This window comes from Hordeum vulgare, chromosome 7H (assembly GCF_904849725.1).
Source record: "Hordeum vulgare subsp. vulgare chromosome 7H, MorexV3_pseudomolecules_assembly, whole genome shotgun sequence".
NCBI classification, from domain to species: domain Eukaryota; kingdom Viridiplantae; phylum Streptophyta; class Magnoliopsida; order Poales; family Poaceae; genus Hordeum; species Hordeum vulgare.
The window spans coordinates 517,334,365-517,358,855 of NC_058524.1; positions in this window are offsets into that span (position 1 = coordinate 517,334,365).

Genomic DNA, 24,491 nt, shown 5'->3' on the forward strand with positions numbered 1-24,491 from the left:
ACCGGTCCACCCACATATCAAACTATCAAAGTAGTGAACGCGAATCATATGAACATGATGAAAACTAGCTTGACAGAAATTCCCATGTGTCCTCGGGAGCGCTTTACCTCCTAAAAGAGTTTGTCCAGGCTTGTCCCTTGCTATAAAAGGGATTGGGCCACTTTTCTGCACCGTTGCTACTTTTGTTACTTGTTTCTTGCTACGAATCATCTCACCACACAATCACTTGTTACTGATAATTTCAGTGCTTTCCGAATTTACCTTGCTGAAAACACTTGTCAGATCCTTCTGCTCCTCATTGGGTTCGACACTCTTACTTATCGAAAGGACTACGATAGATACCCTATACTTGTGGGTCATCAAGGCTATTTTCTGGCGCCGCTGCCGGGGAGTGAACCGCCTTTGGTAAGTGGAATTTGGTAAGGAAACATTTATATAGTGTGCTGAAATTTATTGCCACTTGTTACTATGGAAAATAAACCTTTGAGGAGCTTGTTCGGGGTATCTTCACCTCGAACGTAAGCACAAGGAGTTGCTCCTCAACCTGCTGCACCTACTGAAAATATTTGCAATGAATTTCCTTCGGGTTTGCTTGAGAAACTGCTGGCTAACCCTTTTACACGAGATGGAACATCACATCCCGACTTGTATGTAATCTATGTAGATGAAGTTTGTGGTTTATTTAAGCTTGCAGGTTTGCCCAAGGATGAGGTCAATAAGAAGTTATTTCCCTTATCTTTGAGGGATAAAGCATTGACATGGTATAGGCTATGTGATGATACTGGATCATGGAACTACAACCGGTTGAAATTGGAATTTCATCAAAAGGTTTATCCTATGCATTTGGTACATCGTGATCAGAATTATATTTATAATTTTTGCCTCGTGACAGAGAAAGCATCGCTCAAGCTTGGGGGAGGCTTAAATGAATGTTATATTCATGCCCCACCCATGAGCTCTCGAGAGAAATTATCATTCAGAACTTCTATGCTCGGCTTTCTCATGATGATCGCACCATGCTTGACACTTCTTGTACCGGTTCTTTTATGAAGAGAGATATAGACTTCAGATGAAATTTATTGGAAAGAATTAAACGCAACTCTGAAGATTGGGAGTTTGATGAAGGTAAGGAGTGAGGTATGAATTTCAAGTTTGATTGCGTTAAATCCTTTGTCGAAACAAATACTTTTTGTGATTTTAGCGCTAACTATGGTCTTGACTCTGAGATAGTAGCTTCATTGTGTGAATCATTTGCTGCTCATATTGATCTCCCTAAAGAGAAGTGGTTTAAATATCATCCTCCCTTAGAAGTCAGTGTAGTTAAACCCAATCCAGTCGAAGGGAAAGTCATTTCTTATAATGATCCTATTGTTACCAGTGCTTACACTGAGAAACCACCTTTCCCTGTTAGGATAAAGGATCATTCTATAGTTTCAACTGTGATACGTAGGGGCTACATTAGAACACCTACACCCCCTGAGCAAATTAGAGTTGAACCTATCATTGCTATTATCAAATATCTTCTGTCCGACAATGTTGATGGCCATCATATTCACTTCTGTGAAGATGCTGCTAGAATTGCTAAACCATATGCTAGAGACAAACATAGGCATGTTGTTGGCACGCCTGTTGTTTCTGTTAAGATAGGAGATCATTGTTATCATGGCTTATGTGACGTGGGTGCTAGTGTTAGTGCAATACCTCAATCCTTATATGATGAAATTAAAGACGAGATTGCACATGTTGAGATGGAACCTATTGATGTCACTATCCATCTTGCCAATAGAGATACTATCTGCCCTTTGAGAATTGTTAGGAATGTTGAAGTCTCGTGTGGTAAAACAAAGTATCCTGCTGATTTCCTCGTTCTTGCTACCACACAAGATAGCTTTTGTCCCATCATATTTGGCAGACCTTTCCTCAATACTGTCAATGCTCATATTGACTGTGAGAAGCAAACTGTCATTGTTGGCTTTGAAGGTGTGTCACATGATTTCAATTTCTCCAAGTTTGGTAGACAACCTCATGAAAAAGAGTTTCCTAGTAAGGATGAAATTATTGCCTTAGCTTCTATTGTCGTGCCTCCTACTGATCCTTTAGAGCAATACTTTCTTAAGCATGAAAATGATATGCATATGGATGAAAGGGATGAGATAGATAGAGTTATCTTTGAACAATATCATATCCTTAAGAATAATTTGCATGTAGAACTGCTTGGAGAACCACCCCCACCAAAGGGTGATCCTATTTTCGAGCTTAAACAGTTGCCTGATACTCTTAAGTATGCTTATCTCGATGAAAAAGAGATATATCATGTTATTATTAGTGCTAGCCTCTCCGAGCATGAAGAAAAGAAGTTACTAAAAACTCTGAGGAAGAACCGTGCTTCTATTGGACATACTCTTGATGATCCTAAGGGCATTAGTCCCACTCTATGCGAGTAAAAGATTAAAACCGATCATGATTCCACACCAGTTGCCGATCATCAATGGAGATTAAATCCTAAGATGAAAGAGGTAGTGTGAAAAGAAATACTAAAGCTCCTGGAAGCAGGTATTATCTATCATGTTGTTCATAGTGATTGGGTTAGTCCGGTGCATTGCGACCCTAAGAAGGGAGGTATTACCGTTGTCCCTAATGATAAAGATGAATTGATCCCACACAGGATTATTACTAGCTATAGGATGGTGATTGATTTTAGGAAATTGAATAAGACCACTAGGAAAGATCTTTACCCTTTACCTTTTATCGACCAAATGCTAGAAAGACTGTCTAAACACACACACTTCTGCTTTCTAGATGGTTATTCTGGTTTCTCCCTAATACCAGTTGCACAATCTGATAAGGAGAAAACCACTTTCACCTGCCCTTTCGGTACCTTTGCTTATAGACGTATGCCTTTTGGCTTATGTAATGCACCTGCTACCTTTCAATGATGTATGATGGCTATATTCTCTGACTTTTGTGAAAAGATTGTTGAGGTTTTCATGGATGACTTCTCCGTTTACGGGTCTTCTTTTGAATATTGCCTTAGCAACCTTGATCGAGTCTTGTAGAGATGTAAAGACACCGACCTTGTCTTGAATTGGGATAAGTGCCACTTTATGGTTAATGAAGGCATCGTCTTAGGACATAAAATTTCTGAAAGAGGTATTGAAGTCGATAAGGCTAAGGTTGATGCGATCGAGAAAATGCCATGCCCCACAGATATCAAAGGTATAAGAAGTTTCCTTGGTCATGTTGGTTTCTATAGAAGGTTCATTAAGGACTTTTCTAAGATTTCTAGGCCTCTTACCAATCTCTTGCAAAAGGATATTCCTTTTGTTTTTGATGATGATTGCGAGGAAGCCTTCGTAATACTTAAGAAGGCTTTGATAACTGCGCCTATTGTTCAACCACCTGATTGGAACTTACCTTTTGAAATCATGTGTGATGCTAGTGATTATGCTGTTGGTGCTGTTCTAGGACAAAGAGTTGATAAGAAGTTGAATGTTATTCACGATACTAGTAAAACTCTAGACGGTGCCCAAAGAAACTATGCTACTACAGAAAAGGAATTTTTAGCAGTCGTGTTTGCATGTGAAAAGTTCAGGTCTTACATAGTTGATTCCAAAGTCACTATTCACACTGATCACGCTACTATTAAGTACCTCATGGAAAAGAAAGACTCTAAACCTAGACTTATTAGATGGGTTCTCTTGCTACAATAATTTGATTTTCATGTTGTCGACAGTAAGGGTGCTGATAACCCCGTAGCAGATAACTTGTCTAGGTTGGAGAATGTTCTTGATGACCCACAATCTATTGATGATAGCTTTCCTGATGAGCAATTGAATGTCATCAATACTTCTCGTAGTGCACCGTGGTATGATGATTATGCAAATTATATCGTTTCCAAATATATACCACCTAATTTCACATACCAGCAAAAGAAGAAATTCTTCTTTGATTTGAGACATTACTTTTGGGATAATCCTCACCTTTATAAGGAAGGACTAGATGGTGTTATTAGACGTTGTGTACCTGAACATGAACAGGGACAGATCCTCCAGAAGTGTCACTCCTAGGCTTACGGAGGACACCATGCGGGAGACAGAACTGCACACAAGGTATTGCAATCAGGTTTCTATTGGCCCACTCTCTTCAAGGATGCCCGTAAGTTTGTCTTGTCTTGTGACGAATGTCAAAGAATAGGTAATATTGGTAAACGTCAGCAAATGCCTATGAATTATTCACTTGTCATTGAACCATTTGATGTTTGGGGCTTTGATTATATGGGGCCTATTCCAAAATCCAACGGGTATACTCATATCCTAGTTGTTGTTGATTACGTTACTAAGTGGGTAGAAGCTATCCCAACTAGTAGTGTTGATCACAACACCTCTATCGGGATGCTTAAAGAAGTTATTTTCCCTAGATTTGGAGTCCCTAGATATCTAATGACTGATGGTGGTTCACATTTCATTCATGGTGCTTTCCGTAAAACACTCGCTAAGTACGATGTCAATCATAGAATTGCGTCTTCCTATCATCCTCAGTCCAGCGGTCAAGTAGAGCTAAGCAATAGAGAGATTAAACTAATTCTGCAAAACACCGTCCATAGGTCTAGAAAGAATTGGTCTAAGAAGCTCGATGATGCATTGTGGGCTTATAGAACTGCTTATAAGAATCCCATGGGCATGTCTCCGTACAAAATGGTTTACGGTAAAGCATGTCATTTACCTCTTGAGCTAGAGCATAAGGCTTATTGGGCAATCAAAGAGCTCAACTTTGCTTTCAAACTTGCTGGTGAGAAGAGGTTATTTGATATTAGCTTGCTTGATGAATGGGGAGCTTAGGCATATGAAAATGCCAAGTTGTTCAAAGAAAAGGTTAAGAGGTGGCATGATAAAAGGATACAAAAACGTGAATTCAATGTAGGTGATTATGTCTTGCTATATAATTCTCGTTTAAGATTTTTTGCAGGCAAGCTTCTCTCTAAATGGGAAGGTCCTCACATTGTTGAGGAGGTATATCGTTCCGGTGCCATCAAGATCGACAACACGGAAGGTAATTTTCTGAGAGTGGTAAATGGGCAAAGAATCAAGCATTATATCTTAGGTACTCCCATAAATGTTGAAAGCAGTATTATCAATACCATAACTTCGGAGGAGTACATAAGGGATATTTATCAGCATGTTTCAGACTCCAAAAACGAAGAGGTATTTGATTCGGTAAGTAAACCGACTCCAAAACTTTTCTAGTAAGAATTTTTTCTCTGTTTTGGAATTATTAGAAAAATAGAAAAATTTAAAGCAGTCCGGAAAGCGCACGAGGTGGCGACAAGCCTGCCAGGCGCGGGCCACCCCCTGGTCGCGCCTGGGGGGGCTTGTGACCACCTCGTGTGCCTCCCAGACTCCGTTCTCTTGCGAAGTACTCCTTCTGGTCGAAAAAAAAATCATTATATATTCTCCCGAAAGATCTGACCCTCGTATCACGCAAATTTCCTTTGTTTTTGTTTCGAGGCTGTTTCTGCCGCAGATTTAGAGCAAGATGTCGTCTCAGGAATCTGTAGGGGAGAACGATCTGCCTCAAGTCTATGAAGAAGTAAATGCTGATCTGAAAAGAATGGAGGTCATGGAGGCAAAAGAACGGCTACCTAAAGAAACTAAGGGCAAAAGTAAGGAGAAGAATCCGGCATTGGATGAAGGGCAATCTGTGCTCAAAAAGGAAGAAGCTGAGGAAGAGGATTTTCTTCAACCCTACCTCCACCTTTTACCTCCATCCTTGATCGAGCTCTTGAGGTTATGTGAAATAACTCGTGCTCGTAATACTTATCTCACTCGCAAAGTTGTTTTGCTGGAGAAACATATCACACAGCTCCAAGGTATAAATCAAAGATTGATGGCCCTCTTGGAATCATAAGACAAGACAGTTCCACCACTATCACCTCCAAAGGAAGACAACTAAGCACGGGTATGGGCAATCCCCTTGGCTTGTGCCAAGCTTGGGGGAGTTGCCCCAATATCGTATCACCATCACATCTTTTTCCTTTACCTTTTCCTAGTTCGATCCTTTTTGGTTTTATCTTTCTCTAGTAGAATAAAGTTTTTAGTGTTTTAGGCTTGAGTTTTGCTTTGTGTCACCCCCGATGTATTCGAGTTCGTGAGTCATATAATAAAGAGTGTTTTAGTTAAGGGCCTTGCCTCATGCCATGATCTGAAAGAAAAGAATGATAAAAGAACGAAAGCATTGAAGATCATGTAATGATCTTATGGGAAGTGATGGCTTCACATATAAAAATAATGATGATTGAAACTTGTTGAGGGTGGACAAACATAGACCTTGGTCATTGTTGCAATTAATAGAAAGTGATAAAGAAGGAGAGGTTCACATATAAATATACCATCTTGGACACCATCTACGATTGTGAACACTCATTAAACTATTGCATGCTTAGAAGTAGATGTTGGACAAGGAGGACAACATAATGAATTATGTTTGCTTGGTTCCGAACAATGTTATATGACTAGAGATCTCTTAGCATGTGACGATTGCTTCCACCTCATATCAGCCAAAACTTCCGCACTAAGTAGAGATACTACTTGTGCATCCATAAACCTTCAACCCCAGTTTTGCCACGAGAGTCCACCATACCTACCTATGGATTGAAGAAGATCCCTCAAGTAAGTTGTCATCGGTGCAAGCAATAAAAATTGCCCCCTAATTATGTATGATCTATTAGTGTGTGGAAGATAAGCTTTGGACAAACCTGTGATGAGGAAGACATAAAAGCGACAGACTGCATAATAAAGTTCTTTATCACAGGAGGCAATATAAAGTGACATTCCTTCACACTAAGAGGTCGCACATCCCAACCTCAAAAGAGCATGACAACCTCTCCTTCCCTCTGCGAAGGGCCTATCTTGTACCTTTACTTTTTGCCCTTGAAAGGGTCATGGTGATCTACACCAATTCCTTATTTCGCCTTTATCTTGGCTAACGTCATATGCTAGGGAAAGATCTATATTCATATGTCAACTTGGAAGTAAGTATTCATGAATTATTATTGTTGACATTATCCTTGAGGTAAGCAGTTGGGAGGCAAAACTATAAGCCCCTATCTTTCTCTGTGTCCGACTGAAACTTTGATCTCATGAGTACCATGTGAGTTGTAGAAATTGTAGAAGACGAAAGGATGATTGAGTATGTGGATTTGCTTTACAAGCTCTTATTTGACTATTTCCGATGTTATGATAAATTGCAATTGCTTCAATGACTTTAGGCTATTGGTTGTTAATTCTCAATAAGGTTCTTGATCCATACTTTACTTTGTGAAGGAATTATCACTTTAACATAAGAGATGATATGATGATATTGTTGTTCTAATTATGATCATGATGCCTGCATGTCCATATCTTGTTTTGTCGACACCTCTCTCTCTAAACATGTGGGCATATTTATTGATCTCGGTTACCGCTTGAGGACAAGCGAAGTCTAAGCTTGGGGGAGTTGATACGTCCATTTTGCATCATGCTTTCATGTTGATATTTATCACTTTATTAGCTGTTATTACACTTCACGGTATAATACTTATGCCTTTTCTCTCTTATTTTGCGAGGTTTACATGAAGAGGGAGAATGCCGGGAGCTGGAATTCTGGCCCGAAAAAGGAGCAAGTTTGACATACCTATTCTACGCAACTCCAAAAGCCGTGCAATCAACGAGGATCTATTTTGGAATTTATAAAAAATACTGAGCCAAAGAAGTACTAGAGGGGAGCCAGCAGAAGGCCACAAGCCTGCTAGGCGCGGCCTACCCCCCTGGCCGCGCCTAGGGGGCTTGTGGGCTCCCTGTTGGCCCTCTGGCCCCCCTCTTTTGCTATAAGGAGGGTTTTGTTCCAGAAAAAATCAAGAGGAGGCTTTCGGGAGGAATCGCCGCCGCCACGAGGCGGAACTTGAGCCGAACCAATCTAGAGCTCCGACAGGGTCGTCGTGCCGAGGAAACTTCCCTCCCGGATGGCAAAATCGTCGCCATCGTCATCACCAACACTCCTCTCATCGGAGGGGACTCATCACTATCAACATCTTCAACACCACCATCTCATCTCCAAACCCTAGTTCATCTCTTGTAACCAATCTCCGTCTCGCGACTCCGATTGGTACTTGTAAGGTTACTAGTAGTGTTAATTACTCTTTGTAGTTGATGTTAGTTGGATTACTTGGTGGAAGATTATATGTTCAAATCCTTGGTGCTATTTAATACCTCTCTGGTCATGAATATTATTATGCTTTGTGAGTAATCACTTTTGTTCCTGAGGACATGGGATAAGTCATGCTATAAGTAGTCATGTGAATTTGGTATTCGTTCGATATTTTGATGCGTTGTATGTTGTTTTTCCTCTAGTGTTGTTATGTGAACGTCAACTACATAACACTTCACCATTATTTGGGCCTAGAGGAAAGCAATGGGAAGTAGTAAGTAGATGATGGGTTGCTAGAGTGACAGAAGCTTAAACCCTAGTTTATGCGTTGCTTCGTAAGGGGCTGATTTGGATCCACTAGTTTAATGCTATGGTTAGACTTTGTCTTAATTCTTCTTCCGTAGTTGCGGATGCTTGCGAGAGGGGTTAATCATAAGTGGGAGGTTTGTCCAAGTAAGGGCAGCACCCAAGCACCGGTCCACCCACATATCAAACTATCAAAGTAGCGAACGTGAATCATATGAACATGATGAAAACTAGCTTGACAGAAATTCCCATGTGTCCTCGGGAGCGCTTTACCTCCTATAAGAGTTTGTCCAGGCTTGTCCCTTGCTATAAAAGGGATTGGGCCACTTTGCTGCACTATTGTTACTTGCTACTTGCTGCGAATCATCCTATCACACAACTATATGTTATCGATAATTTCAGTGCTTGCACAGATTACCTTGCTGAAAACCACTTGTCAGATCCTTCTACTCCTCGTTGGGTTCGACACTCTTACTTATCGAAAGGACTACAATAAATCCCCTATACTTGTGGGTCATCAGTATGCAATCACATGATGATCCTGCATGAGAATGCAACCTAATCCTTATCGCGAGGCGTCGCAATAGATAACAAAGTCCTTAGAGAAATCTGGTGGTAGCAACACAGGTGCAGAAGTCAGGCGTCTTTTCAATTCCTGAAAGCTATTTTCACACCATGGTGTCCACTCGAACTTTTTATCTTTCTTGAGGAGTTTAGTTAGAGGCTTTGCAACCTTGGAGAAGTTCTCGACAAAGCAGCGACAATAGCTCGCTAGACCAAGAAAACTCCTAACTTGCTTAACCGATTGTGGTTGAGTCCAATCAAGGACAGCTTGAACTCTCTCGGGATCGACATCAATGCCCTTACCAGATATTGCGTGGCCTAGATAGATCACTTCTGGTAACCAAAGTTCACATTTTGAAAACTTGGCATAAAGGTGATGCTCTCGAAGTTTCATCAATATCGGCCTTAAATGCTCGGCATGGTCTTGTTCGTTCTTGGAGTAGATGAGAATATCATCGAGGTATACCACGGCGAATTTATCCAAATACTCCATGAAGATTGAATTCATCAAGCGAGAGAAGGTGGCTGGGCATTGGTTAAACCGAAGGACATGACGATGTACTCGTACTGGCCATAATGAGTGACAAAGGCCATTTTTGGAATGTCCCCGTTCTTGATCTTGATTTGATGGTAACCCAACCTCAAAACCATTTTGGAGAAGACAGAGGATCCAGCAAGCTGATCATACAGATCGTTGATCCTGGGGAGCGGATACTTGTTCTTTATGGTGACCAGGTTAACTGGTCGATAATTGCTACGGCGACAAAAATCTTCTGTCGTCTCTTAAGCTTGCGTTGGTTTTTCCCTTGAAGAGGAAAGGACGATGCAGCACAGGAGCAGTAAGTATTTCCCTCAGTTTGAGAACCAAGGCATCAATCCAGTAGGAGAATCGCGTCAAGTCCAGAGTACCTGCACAAACACAAAAGAGCTTGCACCCAACGCTATAAAGGGGTTGTCAATTCCTTCAAGATTGATTGCAAAGTGAGAACTAAAGGCAGAATGTGCAACGAAGTAAAAGTGTAAGGCTCGAAATAAGGTGTGAAGTAGACCCGGGGGCCATAGTGTTCACTAGAGGCTTCTCTCAAAATAGCAAATATTACGGTGGGTGAACAAATTACTGTCGAGCAATTGATAGAACCGCGCAAAGTGATGACGATATCTAAGGCAATGATCATACATATAGGCATCAGGTCCGAGACAAGTAGACCGATACTTTCTGCATCTACTACTATTACTCGACACATCGACCGCTATCCAGCATGCATCTAGTGTATTGAGTTCATGACAAACAAAGTAACGCCTTAAGCAAGATGACATGATGTAGAGGGATAAACTCAAACCAATGATGAAAACCCCATATTTTTACCCTTGATGGCAACAACACGATGCGTGCCTCGCTACCCCTTCTGTCACTGGGTGAGGTCACTGCACGGTATGAACCCAAAACCAAGCACTTCTCCCATTGCAAGAATCATAGATCAAGCTGGCCAAACAAAACCCACAACTCGAAGAGAATTACAAGGATATGAAATCATGCATATAAGAGATCAGAAGAAACTCAAATAAGATTCATAGATAATCTGATCATAAATCCACAATTCATAGGATCTCGACAAACACACCGCAAAAGAAGATTACATCGGATAGATCTCCATGAAGATCATGGAGAACTTTGTATTGAAGATCCAAGAGAGAGAATAAGCCATCTCAAAGGATGTGGATGTCGCCTAGAGGGGGTGAATAGGCGCTTTAAAATAATTAAGGTTTGGCTTGAACAAATACGGAATAAAACTAACGTTTAATTTGTCAAGCACAAAACCTACAAACAACTAGGCTCACCTATGCGCACCAACAACTTATGCTAAGAAAGATAAACAACTAAGTGATAGCAAGATATATTACAATAAACAATATGTCTATCACAAAGTAAAGTGCATAAGTACAGGGTTCAGGTAAGAGATAACCGAGGCACGGGGAGACGACGATGTATCCCGAAGTTCACACCCTTACGGATGCTAATCTCCGTTGGAGCGGTGTGGAGGCACAATGCTCCCCAAGATGCCACTAAGGCCACCGTAATCTCCTCACGCCCTCGCACAATGCAAGATGTCGTGATTCCACTAAGGGACCCTTGAGGGCGGTCACCGAACCCGTACAAATGGCAAACCTTGGGGGCGGTCACCGAACCCGTACACATGGCAACCCTTGGGGGCGGTTACCGGTACCCGTACAAATTGCTCGGGGCAATCTCCACAACCTAATTGGAGACCCCGACGCTTGCCCGGAGCTTCACACCACAATGATTGAGCTCCGAGACACCACCAAGCTTCTAGGACGCCAAAGCATACACGAAGAACAATATCTAGGGTACTAAGTACCAAAGGTAATAAGCTTCTCAACTTCTCACTTCCACGTATCACCGTGGAGAACTCAAACCGATGCAACTAATGCAATGGCAAGAACACACGAAGTGGTAAAGTCCCTCACACTCAAATCCCTCCACAACAACGAAAGCTATGGAGAAATATGAGAGGAAGAACAAGGAGCTCACAAAGAACTCCAAGATCTAGATCCAAGGGGTTCCCCTCACATAGAGGAGAAAGTGATCGGTGGAGATGTGGATCTAGATCTCCTCTCTCTTTTCCCTCAAGAACAAGCAAGAATCATTGGAGGGATTGAGAGTAAGCAAGCTCTAAGAATGTCAACAATGGAGGTAGAACAAGAGCTCAACGGATGGATAAGACCAAGGGGAAGAAGACCCCCTTCATATAGTTGGGGAAGGAATCAGACCGTTACCCCCACTTAGAGCCCGAGCCCAGCGGTACTACCGCTGGCTCCAGCAGTACTACCGCTGACCCTCCAGCGGTACTACCGTTGGCTGCAGCGGTACTACCGCTGACCCTGTAGCGGTACTACCGCTGAGCCCACGGTAGCGCAAAGATACTACTGGGCCAATCACCGCCAAGAAAGTCTTCGCAAAAAGGTCCGACGAAGTACAGCCGCAAAGATGACGGTACTAAAGTCCTGGAGCGGTACTACCGCTGACCAGGGGCGGTACTACCGCTGGGACAGCGGTACTACCACCAGCTCTAGCGGTACTACCGCTAGGGCCAGCGGTACTACCGCCAACTCTAGCGGTACTACCGCTAGGGCTAGCGGTACTACTGCTAGGTCCAGCGGTACTACCGCTCGCCACTGAAACATCCATAACTTTCGCATACGAGCTCCGAATCGAGCAAACCCAAGCTTGTTGGATTCAGCACGACAAGAGCAATCCAAACACCGATTGGAAATCTCAAGACCATGCTGATATGAAAATGCCAATGATCTAGAGATGTGAGACCTCTATGAATGAATTACCGGCAAAAACTCCAACATCGAAAACATCATAGTAGTTGCATATGGACTCCGTTTTCGATGAACTCGAGCTTGTCATGAAGATGACCATAAGCTCTAAAACTCACAAAGAGAAACACCAAATAAGAACCAAGAAGTATGATGCAAGGATGCAAATGGTTTGAGCTCTCAATGAACGATACGATCAAGCTAATCACTTGAGAGCCCCCCTTGATAGTACAGTATTCTATCCTAAACAGAAAACCTATCAAGGGCAAACCTATACCTTGCACCTCGACCTCTTGATCTAGATGATGATGATCTTGGCTTCCTCAAGATGGACCACCTTTCTTGATTGTGTTGGCTTGATGAAGACTAGTTGATTGCTCCCCCATACTCACTATGGGTGAGCCACCCTTCAGCATACCTTCACAAGTCCATTGCCACCAAAATGGACGGCAAGCTTCAAGCACGATATATTCGTGCTGATCCTCTTGAACTTGCACACCGCAATCTTGATGACGATCACCATTTGACGTCATCCTTCATGGGTTGTATGAGATCTTCCTTTTGACGCAAGCCCATGGAAACACACCTAACCCACACATAGAACTCTCACGAAGACCATGGGTTAGTACACAAACACGTAATGGACAATGCTTACCATACCATGGGATCACTTGATCCCTCTCGGTACATCTTGTATGCTCTGTGTGTTGATCATCTTGATTTACTCTTTGTCTGAGATCTTGATCAACCTTGTGTCTCTATGACCATTCTTTGGATAATACCTTGAATACCATCTTGGTCATCATATAAACTCCTTGAACCCAACAGATGGACTTCAAGAAGTGCCTATGGACAAATCCTATAAATATAACTTAAGGCAACCATTAGTCCATAGGAATTATCATCAATTACCAAAACCACATATGGAGATATATGCTCTAACACCATCTAGCTACTAGCTATGGACCCGTAGGTCTATGGTGAACTACTCACGCATCATCGGAGAGGTCATGGTGTTGATGAAGAAGCCCTCCGTATCCGAATCCCCCCTCCGGCAGGGCACCAGAACATGCCCCAGATGGGATCTTGCGGAGACATAAGCTTGCGGTGGCGGAAAAGTACTTTCGTGGCTCTCCTGATTTTTTCTGGGATTTTAGGGAATATATAGGCAAAAGACCTAGGGCAGAGGAGGCCCAGGGAGCCCACAAGCTTGGGAGGCGCGGGCCCCCCTAGCCGCGGCTAGGGGGCTTGTGGGGTCCCTGGTGACCCTCTGCCTTGGTTCTCAAGTCTCCCGATCGTCTTCTATTTTGGAAAAAATCTTTTCGGAAGTTTTATTCCGTTTGGACTCCGTTTAAAATCCTCCTCTGAAAAGGGTCAAAAACATGGAAAAAACAGGAACTGGCACTTGTCACTGAGTTAATAAGTTAGTCCTAAAAAAGATATAAAAGGCATACAAAACATCCAAAGTTCGACAAGATAATACCATGAAACCATCAAAAATTATAGATACGTTGGAGACGTATCAAGCTTAACTCATGCTCGTCCTCGAGAAGGGAAGTGATAAAGACTGAAATTTTGGATGTGGAATGCTACCTAGCATAGTTATCCTTTCTAACTTCTTTCATGTGACATGAATGTTCAGATCCGTAAGATTCAAAACAATAGTTTTCTATTGACATGAAAACAATAATACTTCAAGCAAACTAGCAAGGTAATCATGAACTTTTGAAATAACAAAGCCAAAGAAAGTTATCCCTGCAAAATCGTATAGTCTGGCTATGCTCCATCATCCCCACACAACTAATGTAAATCATGCACAACCCCGGTATTGGCCAAGTAATTGTTTTCGCACTCCTACTTTCTCAAACCTTTTACAACTATCACGCAATACATGAGCGTGAGCCATGGATATAGCACTATAGGTGGATAGAGTGTGGTGGTGGTTGTGAGACAAAAAGGAGGAGATGGTCACATTGACTCGGCCTATCAAAGAGTTATGGAGATGGCCATTAATAGATATCAATGTGAGTGAGTAGGGATTGCCATACAAAGGATGCACTAGAGCAATAAATATGTGAAAGCTCAAAAGGAGAACTAGTGGGTGTGCATCCAACTTGCTTGCTCACGAAGACCTAGGGCAATTTTGAGGAAGCCCATCATTGGAATATACAAGCCAAGTTATATAATAAATATTCCCACTAGCATATGGTGGAGATGAAACGGGAGGCTCTCAATCATGAAGAACATGGTGCTATTATGAAGCACAAGTGTGGAAAAAGATAGTAGCATTGTCCCTTCTCTCTTTTTTTTATTTGGGCTCTTTGGCCTATTTTTTTTATTTGGGCTCTTTGGCCTCTCTTTTTTTATTTCCTCACATGGGACAATGCTCTAATAATGATGATCATCACACTTTTATTTACTCACAGCTCAAAGCTTAGAACGATAATGACTCTATAGGAAATGCCTCCCACAGTGTACCGGGATGTGCAACGATCTAGCTTGGCGTATGACATTGAAACATCTCACTAGCTATCTTACGATCATGCAATGGAAATATGAGAGTGACGGCACAAGTCATGAGACGGAACGGTGGGAGTTGTATGGCAATATACCTCGGAATGGCTATGAAAATGCCATAGTAGGTAGGTATGGTGGCTGTTTTGAGGAAGGCATATGGTGGGTTTGTGCACCGGCAAAAATTGCGCGGTACTAGAGAGGCTAGAAATGGTGGAAGGTGAAAGTGCATCTATACCATGGACTCACATTATTCATGAAGAACTCACATACTTGTTGCGGAAGTTTTTATTAGTACTCGAAACAAAGTGCTAAACGCATACTCCTAGGGGAAGGGTTGGTAGGTGTTAACCATCGCGCGATCCCGAGCTCAACACAAAGGATGACAATAAATAGATCAATTATGCTCCGACTTCCTAACATAGCAGTTAACCATACGTGCATGCTACGAGAATCACTAACTTCAACACAATTATTTCTAGATTCACAACACCCTACTAACATAACTCTTAATATTACCAAATCCATGTCTCAAAACTAATTGAGAGGAATCAAAACTTCTCTTTCTAATCAATGCACATGAAGATGGAGGTTTTTGTATCCTCTTTGGGTACCTATCACCTTTGGGACTACTTTCATAGCACAAGCCAACTACCAAGTCACGCACCGTCGTGCTCTAAAGGATCTAAGTGAAGCACATAAAGCAAAATGGTCTAGCTCAAAAGATATAAGTGAAGCACAATGAGCATTCTAGCAAAATCACGATGAGTGCGTGACTCTCTCAAAAGAAAAGATTGTGACACAACAAAAAGAAATGACTCCTACGATACAAGACGCTCCAAGAAAAACACATATCATGTGGTGAATAAAAATATAGCTCCAAGTAATGTTACCGATGGATTGAAGACGAAAGAGGGGATGCCTTCCGAGGGCATCCCCAACCTTAGGATTTTTGGTGTCCTTGAATTTGTCTTGGGATGCCTTGAGCATCCCCACGCTTGATCTCTTTCCACTCTTTATCCCTTTGTCCATGAGAACATCACCCAAAACTTGAAAACTCCACAACACAAAACTTAAACAGAAACTCGTGATATCATTAGCACAAGAAAACAAACTACCACCTCTTTAGGTACTGTAGCAAACTTGAATTCTATTTATATTGGTGTTAGATTACTGTATTATTACTTTTCCATGGCTAGTACCCCCCAATATTATCCATAGTTTCATCAAAACAAGCAACCAACTCAACAAAAATAGAATCTGTCAAAAAACAGACCAGTCTATAGCAATCTGTATACTTCGTATACTTCTAATACCTCAAAAATTCTGAAAATTTTACGAATGCCTGGGAAAAAGACATATAAACCAGCAGCAAAAAGAATCAACTCAAAAGCTCTTTCTTAAAAAAATGAAAAATAATCTCGTGAGCGAAACGTTTCTGTCTTTTTCCAGCAGGATCAAACAACCATCACCAAGACTAGTCATAAAGGTTTTGCTTGAATCAAACACAAAAAGAAACACAAAAGACACTATCATAACAGAATTATGATGGTGTGGACACAACAACACAGAAAGAAAAAGACAAATTCATTGGGTTGCCTCCCAACAAGCGCTATTGTTTAACGCCCTTAGCTAGGCATAAAGCGATAGAATCATGTATCGTCGTCTTTAGTGCTCAAACCATAAGTAGCCCTCATCATGGATTCATAAGGCAATCTTATTTTCTTTCTAGGAAAATGCTCCATGCCCTTCTTTAAAGAAAATTGAAATCTAATATTCCCTTCCTTCATATCGATGATAGCACCGATAGTCCTTATGAAAGGTCTACCAAGAATGATAGGGCATGTAGGATTGCAATCAATGTCAAGCACAATGAAATCCACGGCTACATAGTTCCTATTTGCAATAATAAGAACATCATTGATCCTTCCCATGGGTTTCTTGACAGTAGAATCCGCAAGATGCAAATTAAGCGAGCACTCCTCAATCTCATTAAAATCCAGAACATCACATAAAGACTTTGGAATCACGGAAACACTAGCACCCAAATCACACAAAGAATTGCATTCATAGTTTTTGATTCTGCTTTGATAGTAGGTTCCCACTCATCATGAATGTTTCTAGGCATAGAAACTTAAAATTCAAGTTTCTCTTCAAGAGATTTTATCATAGCTTCGATGATATGATCGGTAAAGGCCTTGTTTTGGCTATAAGCGTGTGGAGAGTTTAGCATGGATTGCATCAAGGAAATGCATTCAATCAAGGAGCAACTATCATAATTGAATTCCTTGAAATCCAAAGTAGTAATTTCATTACTACTCAAGGTTTCAATATCTTCTACTCCACTTTGAATGCTTTTAGCATCAAGATAGATGGACTCCGAATCATTGGGGCGTTTTTCAACCAAAGTGGATTCATATCCAGCCCCGTCATCATTAGGTTTGACACAAGAAAACAAAGATTCAATGGGAGTCACACCAAGCACTTTAAGATCTTCGTGATTCTTATCACGAGAATACGCCTTTTTAAGCAATTCATGTCTAGCACGAATTTGGGCGGTTCTTTCTTTGCTCTCACACATGGAAACACGCATAGCTTTCAAAGTTTCATCCATATTGATCTTGGGAGGAGCACATATAACTTTCAAACCATCAATATCACTAGACATTCTATCAACGCTCCTAGCCAAAATGTCAATTTTGTGTAGTTTTTCCTCTGTGGACGCATTGAAAATCTTTTGTGAGTTGATAAACTCTTTGATATTACTCTCTAGATCAGAGGGTAATCTATTGTAATTTACATGAGTATTATTGTAGGAGTTGCCAAAGTTATTAGAGGGGTTACTAGGAAAAGGCCTAGGAACATAGTTTCCTCTAAAAGCATTGTTGTTGCCAAAATTATTCCTACCAACAAAATTAACGTCCAAGCTAGCGTTGCTACTCTCAATCAAGGAAGACACGGGCATATCATGGGATCTAAAGGAGCACTTCTACTAGCACCCAAATTCATTAACTCGTCCATCTTAGCACTTAACGAGTTAATTTCTTCTATAACGTGTACCTTTTTACTAGTAGGTGACCTTTCAGTGTGCCACTGAGAGTAGTTCGTCATGATATTGTCTAGGAGTTTTTTAGCTTCTCCAAACGTGATTTCCATGAACGTTCCACCTGAGGCGGAGTCCAAGATATTTCTACAAGCGAAATTCAAGCCAGCGTAAAAGATTTGTATAATCATCCAAAGACTCAATCCATGAGCGAGACAATTTCTAATCATCAATTTCATCCTCTCCCAAGATTATGCAACATGTTCATGATCAAGTTGCTTAAAATTCATGATATCATTACGGAGAGAGATAATCTTAGCCGGTGGAAAATACTTGGATATGTAAGCATCTTTGCACTTATTCCAAGAATCAATACTATTTTTGGGCAAAGACGAAAACCAAGTTTTTGCTCGATCTCGCAACGAGAAAGGAAAAAGCTTCAATTTAATCACATAATTATACACATCGTTCTTCTTTTGCATATCGCAAAGCTCAATAAAGCTATTAAGATGGGATGCGACATCTTCACTAGGAAGGTCGGAGAATTGCTCTTTCATAACAAGATTCAGCAAAGCAACATTGATTTCGTATGACTCCGCACTAGTGGCGGGAACAATCGGAGTACTAAAAAATCATTATTATTAGTATTCGAGAAGTCACAAAGTTTGGTGTTTTCAGTAATAGTGACTTCAGCAACCAAGCAAGCACACAAGCGAACAGAAAGCAAGCGAGAAAAAAGGGCGAACGAAAAAGGCAAATATTTTTGTAAATTTTTGTTTTTCAAAAGTGGGGGAGAGGAAAACGAGATGCAAAAAAAAGTAAATGCAAGAGATGAGCTTGAAAAACTTACTTGGATGAGTTATTGACTTGATCCTCCCCGGCAACGGCGCCAGAAATTGGCACGTTGACGGGAGACTATTCTTGACTTGATCCTCCCCGGCAACGGCGCCAAAATTGGTACGTTGACAGGAGACTATTCTTGACTTTATCCTCCCCGGCAACGGCGCCAGAAATCCTTCTGCTATGGCGACAGAAATCTTCTGTCGTCTCTTGAGCTTGCATTGGTTTTTCCCTTGAAGAGGAAAGGGCGATGCAGCACAGGAGCAGTAAGTATTTCCCTCAGTTTGAGAACCAAGGTATAATCCAGTAGGAGAATCGCGTCAAGTCCAGAGTTCCTGCACAAACATAAAAGAGCTTGCACCCAACGCTATAAAGGGGTTGTCAATCCCTTCAAGATTGATTGCAAAGTGAGAACTGAAGGCAGAAAGTGCAACAATGTAAAAGTGTAAGGCTGAAAATAAGGTATGAAGTAGACCCGGGGGCCATAGTGTTCACTAGAAGCTTCTCTCAAAATAGCAAATATTACGGTGGGTGAACAAATTACTGTCGAGCAATGGATAGAACCGCGCAAAGTCATGACGATATCTAAGGCAATGATCATACATATAGGCATCACGTCCGAGACAAGTAGATCGATACTTTCTGCATCTACTACTATTACTCCACACGTCGACTGCTATCCATCATGCATCTAGTGTATTGAGTTCATGACGAACAGAGTAACGCCTTAAGCAAGATGACATGATGTAGAGGGATAAACTCATGGAGAACTTCGTATTGAAGATCCAAGAGAGAGAATAAGCCATCTAGCTACTAGCTATGGACCCGTAGGCCTATGGTGAACTACTCACGCATCATCGGAGAGTTCATGGTGTTGATGAAAAAGCCCTCCGTATCTGAATCCCCCCTCCGGCAGGGCACCAGAATGTGCCCCAGATGGGATCTTGCGGAGACAGAAGCTTGCGGCGGTGGAAAAGTATTTTCGTGGCTCTCCTGATTTTTTTCTAGGATTTTAAGGAATATATATGCGAAAGACCTAGGGCAGAGGTGGCCCAGGGAGCCCACAAGCCTGGGAGGCGCGGGCCCCCTGGTCATGGCTAGGGGGCTTGTGGGGTCCCTGGGTGACCCCCTGCCTTGGTTCTCAAGTCTCCCGATCGTCTTCTGTTTTAGAAAAAAATCTTTTCGGAAGTTTTATTCCATTTGGACTCCGTTTAAAATCCTCCTCTGAAAAGGGTCAAAAACACGGAAAAAACAAGAACTGTCACTTGGCACTGAGTTAAAAAGTTAGTCCCAAAAAAATATAAAAGGCATACAAAACATCCAAAGTTTGACAAGATAATAGCATGAAACCATCAAAAATTATAGATACGTTGGAGACGTATCAATAATCTACAACCATCTGGTCCATTCCATCTTTCTTCATGATGAAGAGGACGGGGCAAGCCCAAGGAGAAGAGCTAGGACGAATGAAACCTTTATTCAAGGCCTCATCTAGTTGTTTCTTAAGTTCGGCTAGCTCAAGGGGTGCCATCTTATAAGGTCTTCTGGCTATTGGGACAGTTCGTGGAAGAAGATCTATCACAAACTCTACATCCCTGTCAGGTGGAATTCCTGGCCGTTCTTCTGGAAAAATATCCGGGAAGTCACGGACTACCGGAATGTCTTCAAGCTCTAGGAGAGGACTAGCATTGAGGGAATAGAGTTGGCATTTGGCAACTTGAGTTGAGACATTAACTATCTCACCCGAGGGATGGGTAAGCTGAACATTTCTAGAATGGGAATCAATCTTGGCATAATGAGCTGACATCCAGTCCATACCCGAGATGATATTGATATCTGAGGATTTCACGGCTATCAATGATGCTAGAAAAACTAGCTTGTCTACTAGGATTTCATTGTCATAGCTTATCCTAGAAGTTTGCCATTTACTACCAGGGGTTTGGACAACTAATGGGATTGGCATATCACAAAAGGACATGTTATGCAACTGCGCATAACTTTCGGAAATGAAGGAATGAGATGACCCGGTGTCAAAAAGAACAAACATTGGGTGATAATTTACAAGGAGCGTACCCAATATGACGTCATGATCCTCTGCAGCTTCTTCTGTTGAGACATAATTCATGCGGCCACGCGCAGGAGTTGGCTTCACATAATAAGCTTTGCCTGACTTGCCTTGCCCAATGGACTTTCCAAGTTGCTTGGCACCTATATTGTGAGGACACTCTCGTGAATAGTGTCGTGGTTCTCCACACTTGTAACAGATCACCTGATTGGCACGTGGTGCAGCATTGCTAGCTGGACCACCATAGGTTTTTGCTGGAGGGTTGGTCTGGTTCGCCTGAGGCGCCACATAGGATGGCCTCGGGGTATATCTTAGCGGCAGAGTGCTATTCGGGACCCACAACCTGCGTTTCGGAAACGCGGAACCAGATGAGGAGCCAGAATCGCGAGAGTACTTATTTGTGGCTTCATAGTCGGTATGACCAGTCTCGGCACTGATCGCCTTGTTGACAAGAGCTTGAAAACTTGTACATTCATGAAGGCGTAGGTCACGATGAAGTTCGGGGCTCAGACCCTTACAGAATCTTTCTTGCTTCTTGGCATCAGTTGACACCTCTTCAGTTGCGCAGCGAGCGAGATTACCGAACTCGCAGCTATAAGCATCCACGGTCAACTTTCCCTGGGTGAAGGCACAAAATTCCTCTCTCTTATGGTCCATAAGACCCTCTGGAATGAGGTGCAGACGGAAGGTTGCACTGAAATCTGCCCATGTGGCTGCTGGTCTGATAGGACGCATAGCTTCAAAGTTCTCCCACCACAGATTGGCGGGACCTTCTAGAGAATATGCAACAAAGGTCACCTTGTCAGCCTCAGCAACATTTGCAGAGCGTATCTTGCACGATATACTGCACAACCAATCATCAGCGTTGAGAGGATCGACAGAGTGATGGAACTTTGAGGGATTCATCTTGACAAAGTCATTGAGAGACACTGCATCATTTCGCGGCTGACGAGCCGTATTTTTCTCAATACATTCTAGCAGACGGTTGGTCTCTCGCTTGTTTCTTTCCGCCTCAAGCATAACTTCCGCCAGAGAAGGCGGGTGAGGCAGTTCCTCCTATGCTGCGTGACTACCTTCTCCCTGCTCATGGGTAGGGGCACGGATCAGCCTGGTGAACACCATCCTGGCAAACAAACTCACAGCTTAGACTAATATCAACATCAATACTAACTATGGATTAAGAATGCACTGAACACATGGAATGCGGAAATGAACATATGAACAACATGGTAACAAGCAACTGCTATATATACACCATGGTTCATACACCATTACATAGTTCAGTACAACCTCAAACCAAAGAGCAAACTACTGATGAGATGATACTACTCATCAGAGGCTTTCCAAGCTTCCTATACATTATTTATCTATGCCTCCGGAACTCATCTCACGACATAGGCATACTCCACAAGACACATAGGACTGTGGAAGTACAACTACTACCATACTACTCTTCCACTCACGGGTTCAAGCATCCGCATAAAATATCTCATAAAGGTTACCTCCATGGCCTGGGAGCTCAACCTGCGGATCAGGAAATACTCGAGGCTGAGACCCCTGGGAACCGTAAGGACACGGGTGTGGCCTTGGTCCCCTGACTGGTGGTAGCAGAGGTCCCCGAAGAGGGGTGACACCTCCTATAGCAGGTCAGTCAACATGAGCTAGAATATGAGTCCTAACGGGGTTCAACATCTCCATATCTCCATACCCTGTCTGAACTACAGGTGCCAGATGTGTCAAAGCTGTCCACAAACGGGCACGAGTAGCATAGAGCTCCATACGAAGGGCACGAGCATCTCTGTCCCTATTCTCTAATATCTCAGCGGTGGACTGCAGCAGCGGATCCTCCATAGAGAAATCAAAGTAGACCCCACTGAGGTATCCTTCTTCTCCTGGCTGAGAGGAGAGAACATAGCAGAACTCTAAATTCTGCAGCAGTGCATGTCTGGCTCTCATGATGGTCAACATTCTATAGGCAGCATCTTGTACCGCCATGTCAACAGTAACCCCCAATCAATAAGACCAAAGGATTGGCTCCTCGGCTCCAGGGTAATCTGTGAATACCCTAACAGTGCACAGGTACTGACTCTGGTTGAAATCCAGGTACTGCTCCTCCACTGTATACTCTGGGTACCAGCGGTAACCGTCTACTCACATCATCCTGACCAGCATGGCCGTGTGACCCGGCACATCAATGCACCTAGTCATACGGACCACCTGACGAGCAGGACGGCCACGCATCTGAAATAGAGAGTAATGCAAAAGGCATTAGAGCTCTAGAGATAAAATTGGGCACCATAACGGCTATAAATGCTCAAAAACAATTTTGAGACAACCCACAAAATATAGGATAGCATAACCACTCAACTATCAAGTTCAATTCCATGGTCATCAAAACTTATTTTTTTTCCATGGAACAAAAGAAACTCAGATTAACTCTCGAACCGTTTTCCTACAATCTAGCGATTAGTAACACGTGATCCTGAGAGATAGATAAGTAACCTAGTTCTTAATCCCCGCAGAAAAGACAAAGATGACCAGGATAGAATGACTTGAGAAGAGAAGCAAGAATGTTACGTTCCCTTCCACAAACAATTCCCTTATATATAACTAAAGCATTTCTAGACTCAACTTCGACCAGTTTGGCTTGGTAATCCTACAGTCAGTCAGGCTCTGATACCAACGTTGTCGGGACCCTGATCCTAAGCCATAGGAATCCAGCCTGTAACACATTGCATCCCTTTGCGGTCTCACGCACGGTTAACCCCGCGGCTGTCACCTTACCTTAGCCGGGACCATTTGCGCCTTTTGACTCACGTATGCATTAGTGTCACTAGCATTCCAATGTCAAACAACCCGGGTCAACATAACTAGTCATAAACTCAAGTGGCTCGACTGTACAGAGACGGGCATACATAACCCAGCAAAGCAGGTGTCAGTCATCAGCGAGTGTACACGAGTTGTAGAAGGCTACAAGGACTCCATTACACTGCGTGACATTTCCCCGTAGGGACAGACACAACAACTAAGAAGGATACATGCCGGTCAACCAATGTGTCCGGAGCAGTAGCGAACTACCAAGGCTTGTTGGAAGCACAAAGGGGCATTTCTCTGTATAGAGAGCTACTAAGGGCATACGACTAGGTGTCAAATCCCATACATACCACAGCGCATCACACGTACGCATGCCATACTCTATATGTATAGATACAACAATGGCATCACAACATAACCATACAACATCACAACATTTATTTAGAAGACTCGGAAGAGTCTTGCATAATATGTTCATACAGGCAGGGGTCACATGACCCGACACTCAAGTCATACAAGCAGAGTCATACAAACCAACGGAAGCATAAAATTTGTCTGAGTACAGACAGTTGAAAGGAAAAGGCACAAAGCCTAACTATCTACAGATCCCTTCTGAAAGGGGCCATGTCATAGCTGGGACACCAGCTACTCGTCATCATCGATGTCTAGATAGAACCCACCTATTGGCTCGTGGGTATCCTCTGCAACAATTTTTAAGCAAACATGATTATGAAAGTACTCAACAAGACTTTAGAACAGATCTATCTACTCATGCTCAGGTATCAGTAAAGGGGGTGGTGGTGTTTCATGCAGCAAGCC